This window comes from Ailuropoda melanoleuca, chromosome 11 (genome assembly GCF_002007445.2).
Source record: "Ailuropoda melanoleuca isolate Jingjing chromosome 11, ASM200744v2, whole genome shotgun sequence".
Taxonomy (NCBI): Eukaryota; Metazoa; Chordata; class Mammalia; order Carnivora; family Ursidae; genus Ailuropoda; species Ailuropoda melanoleuca.
Window position 1 is genome coordinate 72923455 of NC_048228.1, and position 15350 is coordinate 72938804.

Genomic DNA, 15350 nt, shown 5'->3' on the forward strand with positions numbered 1-15350 from the left:
GAATCTCCAAGGAACTGTTGAAAAGGAAAAACAAAGCTGGGGGCATCACAATGCCGGATTTCGAGCTGTACTACAAAGCTGTGATCACAAAGACAGCATGGTACTGGCACAAAAACAGACACATGGACCAATGGAACAGAATAGAGAACCCAGAAGGACCCTCGGCTCTTTGGGCAACTAATCTTTGATAAAGCAGGAAAAAACATCTGGTGGAAAAAAGACAGTCTCTTCAAGAAAGCATTCTTTTATTAACTGAGTAGGTGGCTGAGTGTGATGACTTCTCAGGTCACTTTTACCACTGAGATTCTAGGCCTCATAATTTCTCTTTTCATTTTTTTCATTTTTCTTTTTTTCTTTCTTTCTTTTTTTCTTTCTTTCTTTCTTTCTTTCTTTCTTTCTTTCTTTCTTTCTTTCTTTCTTCTTTCTTCTTTCTTTCTTTCTTTTCCTCCTTCCTTCCTTCCTTTTCCTCCTTCCTTCCTTCCTTCCTTCCTTCCTTCCTTCCTTCCTTCCTTCCTTCTATTTAAAAGTAGACAGTTTAAAATACCATTTTTTTCTCCTCTCTGAATTTATCTGTTATTTTGGTGTATTTTAATCAGATTATAAAGAATATAATTTTCGGATATTCTTTTGTTTAAGTATTAAACTTTTATCATTTCCTCAATACTATCTGTACAAAGCACTATTTCTACTTAATTACTTTTTGAAGCCTATTTTAAGTTTCCATTTTCTTATATATTTAATCTTAACTATTACACTCTAAAAATTAAGCTATAAGATAATAATTCCATTTAAGATTTTAATGAAAAAACATAATATCAAGAGACTCTCCAAATCTTACTTTGTTGACAGTAATAAATGGGTCTTCACTTGAAGGCTAAAGATGCCAGTGCATTAGCAATATGGCTTTCACCTTGACTGAGAATTTTGTCCAGTGGATTTGGTAATATTATGGACTTGATTACTATATTCTAACCACAGCATAGGATACATGGTATTACTTCTCCCCTCTGATACTTCTATAGAGCCATTATATAAGCAACTCATATAAGCCCCTTAGGAAAAGAATAATTTAAAAGATTTTTTAAGAACGGTGTAAACCATTTTAAACTATATTCATTGTACACAAATCATTAAAGGAATTATTTTTTTTCTAGTTAAATGAATGTTCTACTCAATGATAAGTTGCTTTATGTTAACTATATTGACCACCAATTTCCAAGACTTAGACATCAATAAAATATACTTAATACTAAAGGATTCAGAATGTTTTTAATGTCAAAACACACCTAAAGGATCTTACAGTTAACATTACAAAGTCCCATAAAACACATTCTATTTTTTTCTAGCCATTTATATTCTTGAAAAATGAGTTTTTATACTTTGACCGTGAATGTGGATATCTTTTCTTTTAAACTTTGTCTCCAATAGTGATGTGTCTTACAACATTCTCAGCTCCACCAAGAACTTGATCCAAACCTGGACAATACCTCCAGTTCCGCATCTTTTCCATCTTTCTTCTTTGATATAAAGTGTGGCAAATATGAATGCTTATGTGGCCAGGGAGATGACTGAATGTGTTTAGGAGTAACAGTAGAGGGTAGTGGAGGCTGTGGGGCAATGAGGTCTTGCTTGTCCTGCCTAAACAGGCAGTGGCTGCTCAATTCCATCCGACTGTCACCATGTAGGGAAGTTGATTTTTGTTGTAAGATAAACAATTTTTCAAATGAAGCCACAAATATGGAATTTTATTTAAAATCTTCAAATAATTATTGCCTACTACATTTCTTTTGTTTTGGTTGTACCAACTAAAAGAAATACATTTAAGACAAAATCCAACTGCCAGCATGAGACATCTATTTTACACCCACATTAATATTTACTTGCTCAAAGTTCTGTCATCTTAGGATATTTTTATGATGACACTTAGGTAATGAGATGAAACAAGCAATCCTGGTTATAATAACCTCAAACAATTATTGCATATATAGCCCAATAAAAATGAAAACATGTATATTCAATTTGCTATTTAACATAAATGCTCTATAGTCTTAATAATACTAATTTGGAAATTATTGAAACTGAATTAGTCATGTCATATTCTTAGATATTTGTCAGTCTACAAGAATTAATGCAAGTCAATTCCTCATTTTGATTGATTGTGTTTAACTATTTTTCTGGATTTACAAGATTAAGGATACTAAGGTCACAGGAAATTTCAATAATCTTTTTTTTAAAAGATTTTATTTTATTTATTTGACAGAGAGACAGCCAGTGAGAGAGGGAACACAAGCAGGGGGAGTGGGAGAGGAAGAAGCAGGCTCATAGCGGAGGAGCCTGATGTGGGGCTTGATCCCGTAACGCCGGGATCACGCCCTGAGCCGAAGGCAGACACTTAACGACTGCGCCACCCAGGCGCCCCAGAAATTTCAAGAATCTTAAAAATAATATTTTAATATTATTCCTATGCCTCCAAATTATTTAAGTCACTAACAATAATATGGGCAATGACATAAGATTAAAATATACCAAAGATAAGAATTTCGGACTTCTATTGAATGACTAACTACTTGAATAAATCTTTTGCTAAAAATAATTTAAATGTTGGATGAGCTTTAAAATTTAAAAATTTATTAGTTTTTTTTCTTTTAATGCACCCATGAGTTGTCAAAATTCAAAGCACACACAGGACAGGGAACTTGAAATCTTAGGAAAGCAGGTAAGCAGGCTTCACTCTGAAATAATTTTGTTGAGTAGTTGAACTTGATTGCTCACCTTCTTGGCCTATAGTGCTTAGCGCACAGGGAATGATTTAGATTCTAACACTTCTCTTACATTTTCAGAAGCATGAGATAATAAATATTCCTGAATGTACATTTGTGATGAAATGTCTAGTTCATATAGGCCCAGACTTAATCATAGGTGTGTGAATTAGTAAGCAGGATAAGTTGTCTTACATCTGTATTCCATAAACTGGTTTATGTTTCATATTTGGCCATAGATTTGACTTGCAATATAGAACTTTTACTAAGGGGAGCAACCACTTTAGATATGACTCTGGATATCCTTAAGATAATATGAAAAGAGAAGGTACAGATTTGAAAAAACAAATATTATTATGAATTTTTACAAAACTCCTTTCTTTTATAAAGCCAACAACCTATATTCATTCCTTTTATAAATAACTTTCTTCCTTGAAGTTGTACATTTTTTCTAAAGATGCTGGATTACTGGACAGTGAGGAAATCTTAAAGGATTAGGAGCCACAGAAAATCCAGTCACCCAGTCAAAAATGAGGTCTTCTGGGTGGGCCTTAATCCAATATGACTAGTGTCTTAATAATAAGAGGTGATTAGAACATAGGCACACATGAAACACTGTGTGAAAACATCAGAATAAGATGGCCATCTAGAAGCCAAGGAGAGAGGCTTCAGAACCAACTCTGTAGACCTCTGATCTTGGACTGGAGGAAATACATTCCTGTTCTTTAAACCACCCAGTCTTGGGACTTTGTTATGGCAGCCCAAGCAAACTAATACAGCAGACAACTGGAAACACAAGTCAAAGAGACCTGACATGAGTGGTCTACTGACTATTAAGGGATATTTATCTAGAAAGAGGACTTCATGGAGGAGACGAAGTGAAGGAAGAAAAAGGGTAGGCATACTGTGTTCACATCAATTCAAGAGAGCATCTAATGTGAAAACAAGCAAAATTGCATTCAATTTTATTCTATAGAGTAATTGAATAATACAGATGGGTTCAGTTCATATTTATTGAATTGAATGCTTAGTTCACTTCCGTGTGTGTGTGTGTGTGTGTGTGTGTGTGTGTGTGTGTGTGTGCGCTAATGAATGGACTTAAAGCACTGTTTGTTTTTGTTTTGAAATCGAGCTCTGGCTGAATCTCCTACATTTTGAAATATGCATAAATAATTAGTTTTGCTTCTGTTAGGATTCAGATCCTCATAGGCTCCTTAAAGTAAGTCATGAGGTGAGATAGGACTGAAGAGAGTGAGTGGCTGGTGATGGTGATGCAGATATAAATTGGGCTTTGCTTGGAATTGTTTTGGCAGCTTAGACTAGGATTGTGACACTGGACTTGTCTTTTCCAATTAAATTTTCTAAGTTCAGATAAAAAGTATTAAAAAGAAACATAACACACTGAAGGATAAAGGGGATGAATGGTTAAATATTTTTAAGTTATCTTACAGTTATATGTTATAATTTGGGCATTTATTTAGACATTTTTTTTTACAATGCAAAGATTACAGAAAAAAATTAAGTTCGTTTCCTGATTCATTAATATTTTAAGGTATTTGGTTATTCAAAACTTTGCCTTTGAGTAAAACTATGGCACTTCTTAATGAAATACAATGTTCTATTATCTTTGATTTTTTAATTTAGTATTGAAATATTTCAATTTATAACAAAACCAGAGAATAATGCATTAAAATGGCATCTAAGATAGTTAATTTTCTTCTCAATATAGGAATCTTTTTAGCTGCATAACTGACAGGTCATAAATTCAACCTCCATTAGAAAATCGGCAAGGCTGGGTTTTTCAGTTTATTACAATTTAGCCTTTTGAAAGTTTTCTTTTCTTTTTTTTTTAATATTTTATTTATTTATTTGACAGAGATAGAGACAGCCAGTGAGAGAGGGAACACAAGCAGGGGGAGTGGGAGAGGAAGAAGCAGGCTCAGAGCAGAGGAGCCTGATGTGGGGCTCGATCCCATAACGCCGGGATCATGCCCTGAGCCAAAGGCAGATGCTCAACTGCTGTGCCACCCAGGCACCCCTGAAAGTTTTCTAAATACTGAAATTTGTATCATCAACATATGGTAAGTTGTTCATGAGATATGCCATGATTTATTCATTCTTATATCTCCTGGCCCATAAAGGGAGCTCAGTTAAAATGTGTGTGATTGAATTGAGTTGAATAGCCCAAGATTATCTGTCAATGGGTCAGTCAAGTTTTTTTTTTTTTTTTAATCCTGGAGCAAAGTTGAGTATTTCTTCGTTTTCTGCAAGAGCTTCAAGGACGTGTGAAAGACCTGCTCAATTCTTAAATGTCCTTAGGATTGTAGCCTATTCCTATCTAATGCCAAGTTAGAACATTTACTGATCAAGTTTTAACATCAATCTTAATGATCAGTAAGTCTTGAGGTGTTGCTTTGTTCTGCTCATTTTGGACGCACTATTTGGGTGTCTTTGTGTCTTCTAATCACTGGTGGTTTGTCTTCCCTCCCTCTCTTGGAGCTAGAGAAGATATGAACCTATGTGGTTAGTGGCAAAAGGCTTATAAATAGATATCAGAACATAGTCCAGGAGAACTGTTAATGGAAATATTTCCACCTAATTTTAATCATCAACATAACTATTCTTGTGCCAATAAAAAAACACGTTCTCTTTGAAAAAGGTAAATACTTTTACAAAGCATGTTGAATCCTGAGAGACTCCTGGCTTAAATCTTTGTATACTTTCTAGAGAAGGAAAATAACAGGTTAGTAAGAATATTTCAAATGAGGCCTTTGAAGAAAATCCTTAATAGATTACAATTCTACATCTGGGCCAAGTGACAGGAGTACTAATAAATTGATATATAGATCGAAACATTCACAAATTAATGTTTAGGAGAAGAATTTGGGTCAAATAGTGAAAAGGATGTCTCATATGCAATTTTCAACACATTAAAAAAAGCAGTGGTGCTTAAGCATATATTTGTTCCAGTACTAGAGTTGTTATTCAAACAGCTTTGGAAATTATGCTATACAAAAAAATGTATACTAGATGGCAGTCTAAGTATCCTTTTCATTTACTTCTCAGTCTGATTTTTGGATTCCAATCCATCGATGGAGGAGGAAAGAAAGTATTGTTCATTATCTCATCAAATAAATGTTTTTATTATTACATAAGAACATAGTGTTTAAATAATTAAACAAATGAGTTGTGATTCAAGTTTAATAAGTCATAATGCATCTTTTACTGGTTCATCATCTGGAATTATAATTGCATCTAGATGCAAAAATACCCTTTAAGACACCTTGACACAAGTTAAATTGGTGTTTCTTAGATCCTTAGCACCCTTTCCTTTATATAGTTCCTCATTGCTTATCCTCAGTGTCTTATTTTAAGTAAAGCAATGATAAACTGAAATTAGAAGCAAAACACATAGATATTTTAGAATTTTTTTTTTAGGAACCTCAGGGTTCTGAGGATGCAGGTACAAACAAATTATGGCCACATCTTAGATTATTAGTGTTTTAATTATCTGTGTGGATTTATGCTGTCCTTACAGTTAGAAGACTTAATGTTTATTCCTAAAATTTTATGTTTATTCTCATTTTCTTTTTCCATATTGGTGCAGAATTTTTGATTCCTACTTTCTTTGTATGTTTACCTTCTTTTCAGGTTTTGTGTCTTTGTGAATGTTATACAGGACCAAAATATATTTAAATAAAAAGTCAAAGTCATACATTTGGAATTTTATTTTGCTTTCACTATATTTGATCATGGTCTTGTCTTTTTGTTATTTTTGCAGAAGGTGTTTGTAAGTGTTGGAATCATTTCCTCGTATGTAATTCAAGCTGGCTGTTTAAATCCAATTTGCATACTTGTTTAGAAGATGTCTGGAAAGCCACAGACAGCCCCTCTAGTTTCATTTGCATAACAGCTCCAAGCTCCAGGTTGCTGGGTGGTTGGAAATACTGGCAATCAAGTGGCCCAGGCTATTGAAGAATCTGAGGAGTTCAAGGGGAATGATAGACCTTTAGGCTTCGAGCTGAGAAGATAATAAAAATAATAGCTAATATCTCTTTTGAACTTACTAAATGCCAAATACTGCAATAAACTCATTACATGGATTTAATGTAACATTTAATCCTATGGGGTAGGTAGTACTATTAATCCCACTTTATAAATCAATGAACCAACTAAGCAACTGCCTAATGTCATAGAAGTGGTAAGTTCTTATGCATGCAGTCCTGTTGCAGACTCTCGACCACTGCAAAGATTTTAACCACAAAATTATACCACCATAGTCCAAGTTACAGAATTCAAAGCCCTATGAAATTTTAGGTAGGGGTGATACGTGAAATCAGTTTAAGCAGCATTATCGAGGTTCCTGATAGTCCATGGTCAAACAGGGCCCAAAGATGTATGTGGATTGAGGGTCCAGTATCTTCTCCCAGAGACTGGGGCTGGTAAGAATCAGCATATTGACTGACCAGCCAGTTGACAATTTTCAGCAGGAAACACAAGTTCTTATGAAGAACTGAGGAAGCCATTCATGCACATCTATACAGCTACCATAAATCCCGATACTAGTTGTGTAACAAATGGTTGAATTAGAAGACCCCATAATATTCGTAGTGCAGATTTTCCTATATTCTGCACACAATTTAATGAGAGAAATAGTTCCATAGGCCTTGTTCCACAGCAGTAGTACCACAATCCCACACATGCTTGCTACCTCTCAAGGGAACCCTGATTCTTTTAGTATCCCCTGTATGTATCTTCTACTTTTTGGTTTTCTCTTTTGGCATTATCAATGTTTAATATTTACATTATTAAAACTTTTATGCTTATGTGACTGTCTTCCCAACTGACCCATATGGTATGCCATGATTACTTTTCATTCTTGTGCTTTTTTTTTATTCTTTATAGTTAAAAAATTGCCCTTTTTACATGTTTGCTTAGTTTTCTAAACATGTATCACTATCCCCCGTTTTTTCCCTAATTTTGTAATCCCCTTTTATTTCATTAAGTTATATTAGTTATTCTATCAATTTCATGTTTTTGAAGAAATGCTTTCCAGAAGTTTCTTGTTCTGATCTAGGATGGTTCATCCCTAGGTCTGATGGTTTTTATATTGATATTGCCCCATATCATTACACTAAGAATTCTGTTTTCTTTCTTAATTTGGATCTCCAGTTTTCTGAATCTTGTAATTTCCATAAATCTGTTTTGCTTCCTGATTTTGCTGGATCAGATGCCTAGGGGCTTCCTGGGTACATCGGAAGGTACATTCGTTGACAGCTTGGATGTATGAAAATATCTTTGTTTGTTTTATGTTGACAATTGTTTGATTTCTTATAGGATTCTGATTGTGAAAGCATTTTTCCCCAAAAGAGTTGCTATTATTTTTTTTTATAAGGTTTTATTTATTTATTTGAGAGTGAGTGAGAGAGAACATAAACCGGGGGAGTGGCAAAGGGAGAGGGAGGAGAAGACCCCGCTGAGCAGGGGACCCTGCGATCATGACCTGAGCTGAAGGCAGATGCTTGACTGACTGAGCCACCCAGGAACCCCCTAAAAGAGTTTTTAAGATTTTTCTCCATTGTTTTCTAGCTTCCAGTATTATTGCTGAGAATCTGATATCACTCTCTTTCTCTCAGAAATTTCATGAAATTTTCTCTTTATCCTGCTTTCTAAAATTTCATAATGGCATACATTGCTGAGAAAGACCACTTCACTGCAAAAATCGAAGGCACCATTCATTACAGAAAGCACTTGTGAAAGGAAGTTCACTCTCATTGTCATTTACAATGTTACCCGTAAAGTTTTGTATTTTACAACCTGTGTGGCCATATGATACAATGTTACTGGGTGGGATTATTTTCACCCATTGTACTTGATACCAGGTGACTATTTCAATGTGGAATTTTATGAATCTGAGCTCTAGAATATTTTCTTGAATTGTTTTGCCTTTCTTCGTCCACCTCCATTTTTTTGTGTCTTTCTTTTGCAAATACCTATTATTAAGATGTTAAGAACCCTAGCTTGATCCTCTACTCTGTTTTATTTCCTTGTTTTTTTTTTTTTTTTTAATCTCACTGTTCTACTTTTTGGGAGATTTTCTTAACTTTATCTTCCATTTATCTTACTAATCTTTTCATTTCTAATATCATATATTTAGTATCCAAGAACTCATTTCAGTGTTCTCTGAATGTCTCCATTTTTTTTAGTATATTCTTATTCCTTTTATTTCTCTGAAAATATTTAAGAGTGTGTGTGTGTGTGCAATTTTCTTCTCTCTTTGTAACCTCTTTTCTCTGTTACTTGTTTCTGTCTGTCTTGGCTTTTGTCTTTCATAATAGCGATGTGCCTCAAATGTCTATTCATTTTTGACTATAGACTAGTATTTTAAAAAGGGTACTAAAAAACTGATTGGAGGCTCTATGCAAATAGAAAAGACCATGCGCTTTCATGTGCAGTAATCTAGCAGTGCTGCTTATTAGAGAAATCCTTGATTTTATTACCTGCAGGACTTTTCTCTTGGGCTAGCCAGACTCCCATGAAAACTCTTTCAAGGGAGTTGTGGGACATAAATTATGGCTTTCACTTCCGGGATCCCGGTAAGATAATATATTTAGTGTTTAAATTTCCCATGATTCCTTTGTTTTTAGTATAGTATTCTGGTCTTCAAATCAGATCAGAGATATTCTAATTATTTCTCCCCTGTTAATGAACCACCAACCATCTGCCTAGTCGGGGTGTTCATGTGTGCATGCATGCCTGTCTATGTGTGTGTGTCATGTAGCCGATCCTTAGCAATGCAGAGGAAGGGAGGTGATCTGGGGGTCCAAACGAACTTTCAGCTGACCTTCCTGACATTATTCTGCCACATTTATTCGAACTTCCATGAGTACTTGACACTGCCAACTCCTGTTGATTCTTTGGTGTGCATTGGATCATCCAAGAGACTCTCAGGTTTCATTGTTGCATTAGGATTCAGCTTTCTTAGATCTATTTAATCAATTACTACTTTTCCATCTGGTTTCAGCTTCCAGAATTTTTCTCCCTTTCTTCTTTGAGCTTATTCCGCTTTCAAAAATAATTTTTTAAAAATAAGAATTCAAGAAGGAATGGAGGCTATTTCTTATGTTAAACTTGTCATCTTTAACCAGGTATCATGTAGTATTTTTTAGATTTATTGTATTTGAATAAATGTTAAAGATAAATCATGGCAATGTGCTTTATTTTCCCTTTTATTGGGGATATTTTTATATTTTATTTTAATAACATTGAAGTGTTACAAGCTTTACTCACATAAGTTTTGTGATATATTTATCTTACAGATCACTCCTTTTTTATGGCTTCCACGTATCTCTTGAAATTTTCCATTTCTTCATGCATGCTGTACACTTTTTCCATTAGAATTTTTGGACTTTTATCACATTTAATTTAAAATCCATCTTGACTATCTCTGTGTCTGCTTTCATTGACTGTTTCCTCTCTTGAACATGAATCATTTTCTTGCCTTTTATTGTTTTTGCTGCTCTTTGTTTTATTTTTTAAAGGATAAAACAGACAGAAATGCTTTCTCTCTTATAAAGCACTGAGTACTTTTTGAAGTTTATTTCAATTAGGGTTCCTGTACTGTCAGCTCTTCAATGAATTTTTCTAAGTTTACAGCAATTTTCTCTCGAAACTTTTGTATTCAAATGGGAGCATGAATCTTGTAAATTATTCTGAAAAAGTGAATTTTGAATGCAACATGTATTACTTACACATTTGTAAACATGTTTCACACTGAAAACTGGTGATGTGTATAACTTTTGTAACTTGTGAGGTAGTATGGGATGAAATAAACAAATAGATCATTGTGAGATTAGCATCTGTCCCACAGTAACAATATGAATGCCCACAACAATTTGAACGAATAACATTACACTGATGGTACAGATTGTAAAACAGCTTGACAGAGGGTTTACCACTAGAGACACAAGCAGTTTGTGCTTCTGTTCATGAGTTCATGTTCATAAAGGTTTGCTTCAGGTTCTCAATATTACAAACAGCAGTTGGAGCTCTTGATTACATGCAGTTCTTAAGTATCAAAGAACTGATGCTGATTTGAATCATATAGCTAAAATTGAAAAGATGAAAAAAACCCTATGCATAAATACTTATTTTATAAAAATAACACTTTTAATATTAAAACATCTGAGTCAGAAAAAATTATAGCATTTGTGAATGATGTGTATATCATTCTTTTATCACAACCCAAATAATGGCCTTCCAAGCTCTTTCCAAATGCATCAGCAATATATGTGAAATTGGAATTAAAATAAGGGAACTTAACATAATTACATACTTCAGCTAGTTCAGTGAGCAGAAATTGTTGGCACCATCTTGCTAGATTTTCCCAAACTGAAGCTGCCATGTTTTGTATTATGAGCATTTCAGCAGCATTGTGCATCTGTCCCTCCCCTCCAATTTAATTAGACTGTCTGTTGCAGACAAATCAGACTGTGGCTTTTTTTTTTTTAACCCAACTGCTATAAATGCCAAGTCAAAATATGAATAAGAGGAAAACAAGATGTTCTGCAAACACATGCCACTTTATTGGGTAAAAACATGATAGGTGGGTCTGCTCACAGTCTCCATGAGAGATGAGGGAAGTGAGGCCTGCAGAATGAGGTTATAAAAGGGTCAGATTGATGCTATTGTCTTTGTCGGCTCCAATAGAGCAGGGACTTGATTCTTCCCCCAGTGTAATCTTGCTTTGACACTACAGCCAACACAGATTTATGATTACACATTCTCCTATCATGAAGGGAGTGAGAATCACAGCAGAGGAAACACAAGAGACAAATAAGCTAGAGATCATTGTAGAAATTTATAGTCTTATGTGCTTTGCATTCCTGTGGATAGTTTGAGCCAATACACCCTAATAGGTCACTATAATGTAACATTTTAATCATTTTAATAATTCTGTTATAAGGTTGAAAAATAATTGCTTTTACAGGAGAATGTTATCAATTGGCAACCATTAGTTATGGTCCATGGAGGATAACAGATGAATTCTATGGAATGCCTTTTTCTAGATTATTGTCCAAGTTAACAGTGGTGTATAGAAAAAACTGGGTCCTAAATTTAAGTGTCACCATGGGAGTAAGGCAAAGGTAGGGCAATAAAATGAAAAAGCTCTCAACAGGTAAGTAAACATGTAGTGGTATGTGGCAGGTAGGTAGATGAGTGGGAGCAGGAACTTGGATACAACTATGTGTGCAGGATAAATGAAGTCAGGTAAATGAAGACCACAGCTGCAGGATGGCATGGAAAGCAAGAAGGGATTAATTACTAGTGAACGGTTACATGCAAGTTGTAAACACAGTTCTTCAGTAAATCTGGAAGCAAGATTCACATTTCCTTTGAATTTTACTTAGAAACCCTGAAAAAGTGGATCCTCCTTTTTGAGAACACAAAGCTATACTTGACTACCAAATTATCCCACTTGACTCTTGAAATTACTTTTTCCCCTAATAATTGTAATTTATTGCATGAAACTATCCAAATGTTTCTTGGTTTCCTAAGAAATGGAATGTGGACAAAGAAGTTTATTGAAATTGAGGTTTCAGCTTGCATTCATGGGGGAAAATGTAGATAATTTGTTCATCTTGAAACTTATGAAGTCTAATTTGGCTTTAGTGTATGTTTAATGCACTTAGCAGATGAGCTCTTTGGACCTGAAATATGCCTCCTCACTGTTTCTTCTTGGTAAGCTTCTCATCACCAAACAATATGGTACTTCCTCTTTTGAGCCTTTCTAATCCCTGAAGAATCAGTTTCTCCGTAGCAACTTTTGCACATTCCTTTGTTAGAGGCATGATTATTTCCAAGAGGCCACTCACTTTAAGAGTTGTGATACCAGTATGGTTCTGAGTGTGTGAAGAAGATAGATATCTGAATGACTACTGGTATTTTGGAGACTGAAAATTGCACACCCCAACCCCAATTTATAGGAGTAGATCTTTTATCCAATTACATAGGCTGTGCTCTTGTGCAGAGAAAATGTCTTCTATGTTACCTCCCTATCTTATCCCTACATAGTTACCATGACAATTAGGGCGAAGATCAATAGAGGCAGAAAGGAAGAGCTTTTGACATTTTTCTTGGGGAATTCCATCTTATTTTCTGCTTTTTAAAAAAATTATTATTTTTTTTTTATTCTGTGGGAACTTGGCTTCTTATTACAAATAATACTTGGATTTATACTACAAATGTTCCCAGGGGACCACATAATCACAAATCTTGGAAACAAGTATCAAATTGAAATACATTTGTGTCTAGCATACACCTATCAAAATTTGAGAGCGTCCTCACATAAGCCATCATGGGTAACTGAACAAAGGTAAAAATTTATAACCCAAAGAAACAGTTACACACATTTGACTTGCATCATAATAGAAAGTTATCAAAATTCTCTGAGCTAAAAGGAAAATGCAGAGTGCCTCCAATGGTCCTACCCTTAGATAAAGAAATGAAGCTATTTGAGAAGAAATTAAAGTGTTCTTCTCACCTGGAAGACAGAAGAGAATAAAGTAAATTAGTCTGAGCATCCTCCTTTTTAAATCTGCCTTGCAATTTCCCTTAGTGTGATGAATTGAAATAATATCTGTAGGCATATTGTATTGGGAATGTAGTAGTTTTTAAATAAATCTTTATGGGAAGAGGAAAATGATAAATCCAGATAAGAAGGAGAATTAGGAAACTTGAGACATGTTATTCTTTATATCAGGGATGTAAACAGTCCTATTATTTTTAATTTGTAGGTGGAGGACTTTGTAAATTATAAAGCTGTTGACCTGAGACCAATTAAAAGTAAAGTTAAAAAGATTCTATCATTAAAACTGATAATAAATGTCAATCTCTTTAACAAAAAACCCTGAATTAATGAAACTTAAATATTAGTAGCTCCATACTTGAGATAAAGGGTTTAATTCTGCTAGGTCCATGGACTTGCTCATGAAAATCATGTGCTGAAATATTTGAGATAATTATATTATCAGAATCTGGCACTTGTTCTTGAACAAGAAAAACAAGGCACATATGCTAGGCAATGTGCTCAAATTCCAAAGTTTGGTGGCTAATTTTTGCATTTTGAGTATATACCACATATTCTTCATATACCAGCTATGCCACAAAATTAATCTGTAGAATCATAAATGAATGGAGACTTTGTCATTCTTCAGAGAATTCAGATTTGTCTTGAAATCCAGATTCTTAAGAAGGCATCTCCATTACATGTAGAAGTTTCCTACAAAAATTGTATATAAGAGTGAATGATCTCTCCTTGAGTGATTGGTGTTACTGTATTTGCACCATGCCATAAAAAAACTCTTGAAAAAGGATATTACTTAGGAGAAAGATTATTGTACATTTAGAAGACATAAATAATTTTTTGTGGATGCTGTAAGCTTAACTCTGTCTTCAGGAAAACCATAAGAAGAAAAGAGGACAATATTGGAGAATGAACCTTATCATATTTGCTTTTAAAAGGTTTCTTTCATGTGTTCATTTTAATGACGAGAAACTTCTTTTAACAATGACATTAGAGCACTGCACAACTGATAACACTTCAGTATGTTTTTCCTCAATCTTTTAATGAATATTAAATAAGAGTCTGCTCTCTTTTTGATGAAAGATTCCTAAACTTTGACTTCCCATCTCTCTTGATCCCAGACCCTTTCATATGGGTTGCTTTGACACATAACTTTTCTCACTAAACTCCTACCATTTCACCAAACTCCATTGCATTTTCCAATATTCTTTTTCCTGGATAGCCTTGTATGATTCTCTGGATTCACAATTATTTCCTTGCATACATCTGAAATGAAACTGTGTGGGTGTTTCAATTCTGAATTCAACTTTCTATAATGGACCATCCAACTTAAAAATATTTTCACCGATGACTAACTACATGGACCTTTTGTCTCCCAACTCCTCCTCCCTCCCTCCCAACACATGGTTCACCAGATTTACTCATTATGTCTTGCATTGTGAGGTCTTAAATGCATTAACACATGGAAACAAAATATGGTGTAGGTATTTGGATGATAAAATGAAAAGAATTTAGTCTTATACCTGTTACTCTGAAAGTTACATTATAAAAATAGAGCATATATTTTATGCATTGTTTTCAAATGTATTACATCCTTCATAATTTTTTGTAATATTGTTTTTTCTGTTCAAGATCTATTTCCTTTCTTTTATTTTCAAGAACAGCCCTAACGACTTTACATACAAGTAAGCATGAGACCTAGGATGCCCTTATCTGAGAAACCCGAGCACGCAGCACACGCTTCGAGAAGGTCAAAATAGAACATAATGTGGAGATTGGCATTAGATATATGGTAAGAAGTAGTCTTCTAAAACAGAAGTGCTGGGGACCATTTAAGCCACAAGTTTCCAGGAGACAACTTTGCTACCACATGGACAGAATCAAACATAGAATGAGGCCAAAAGGAAAGTAGAACTAAGAGAGAGAAAATTTCAAGGCCTTGCTGATAGACTTTGAATCTTTGGATTCAGCTTTATTTGAAAACTGTTCTTGAACTTCATACTAAT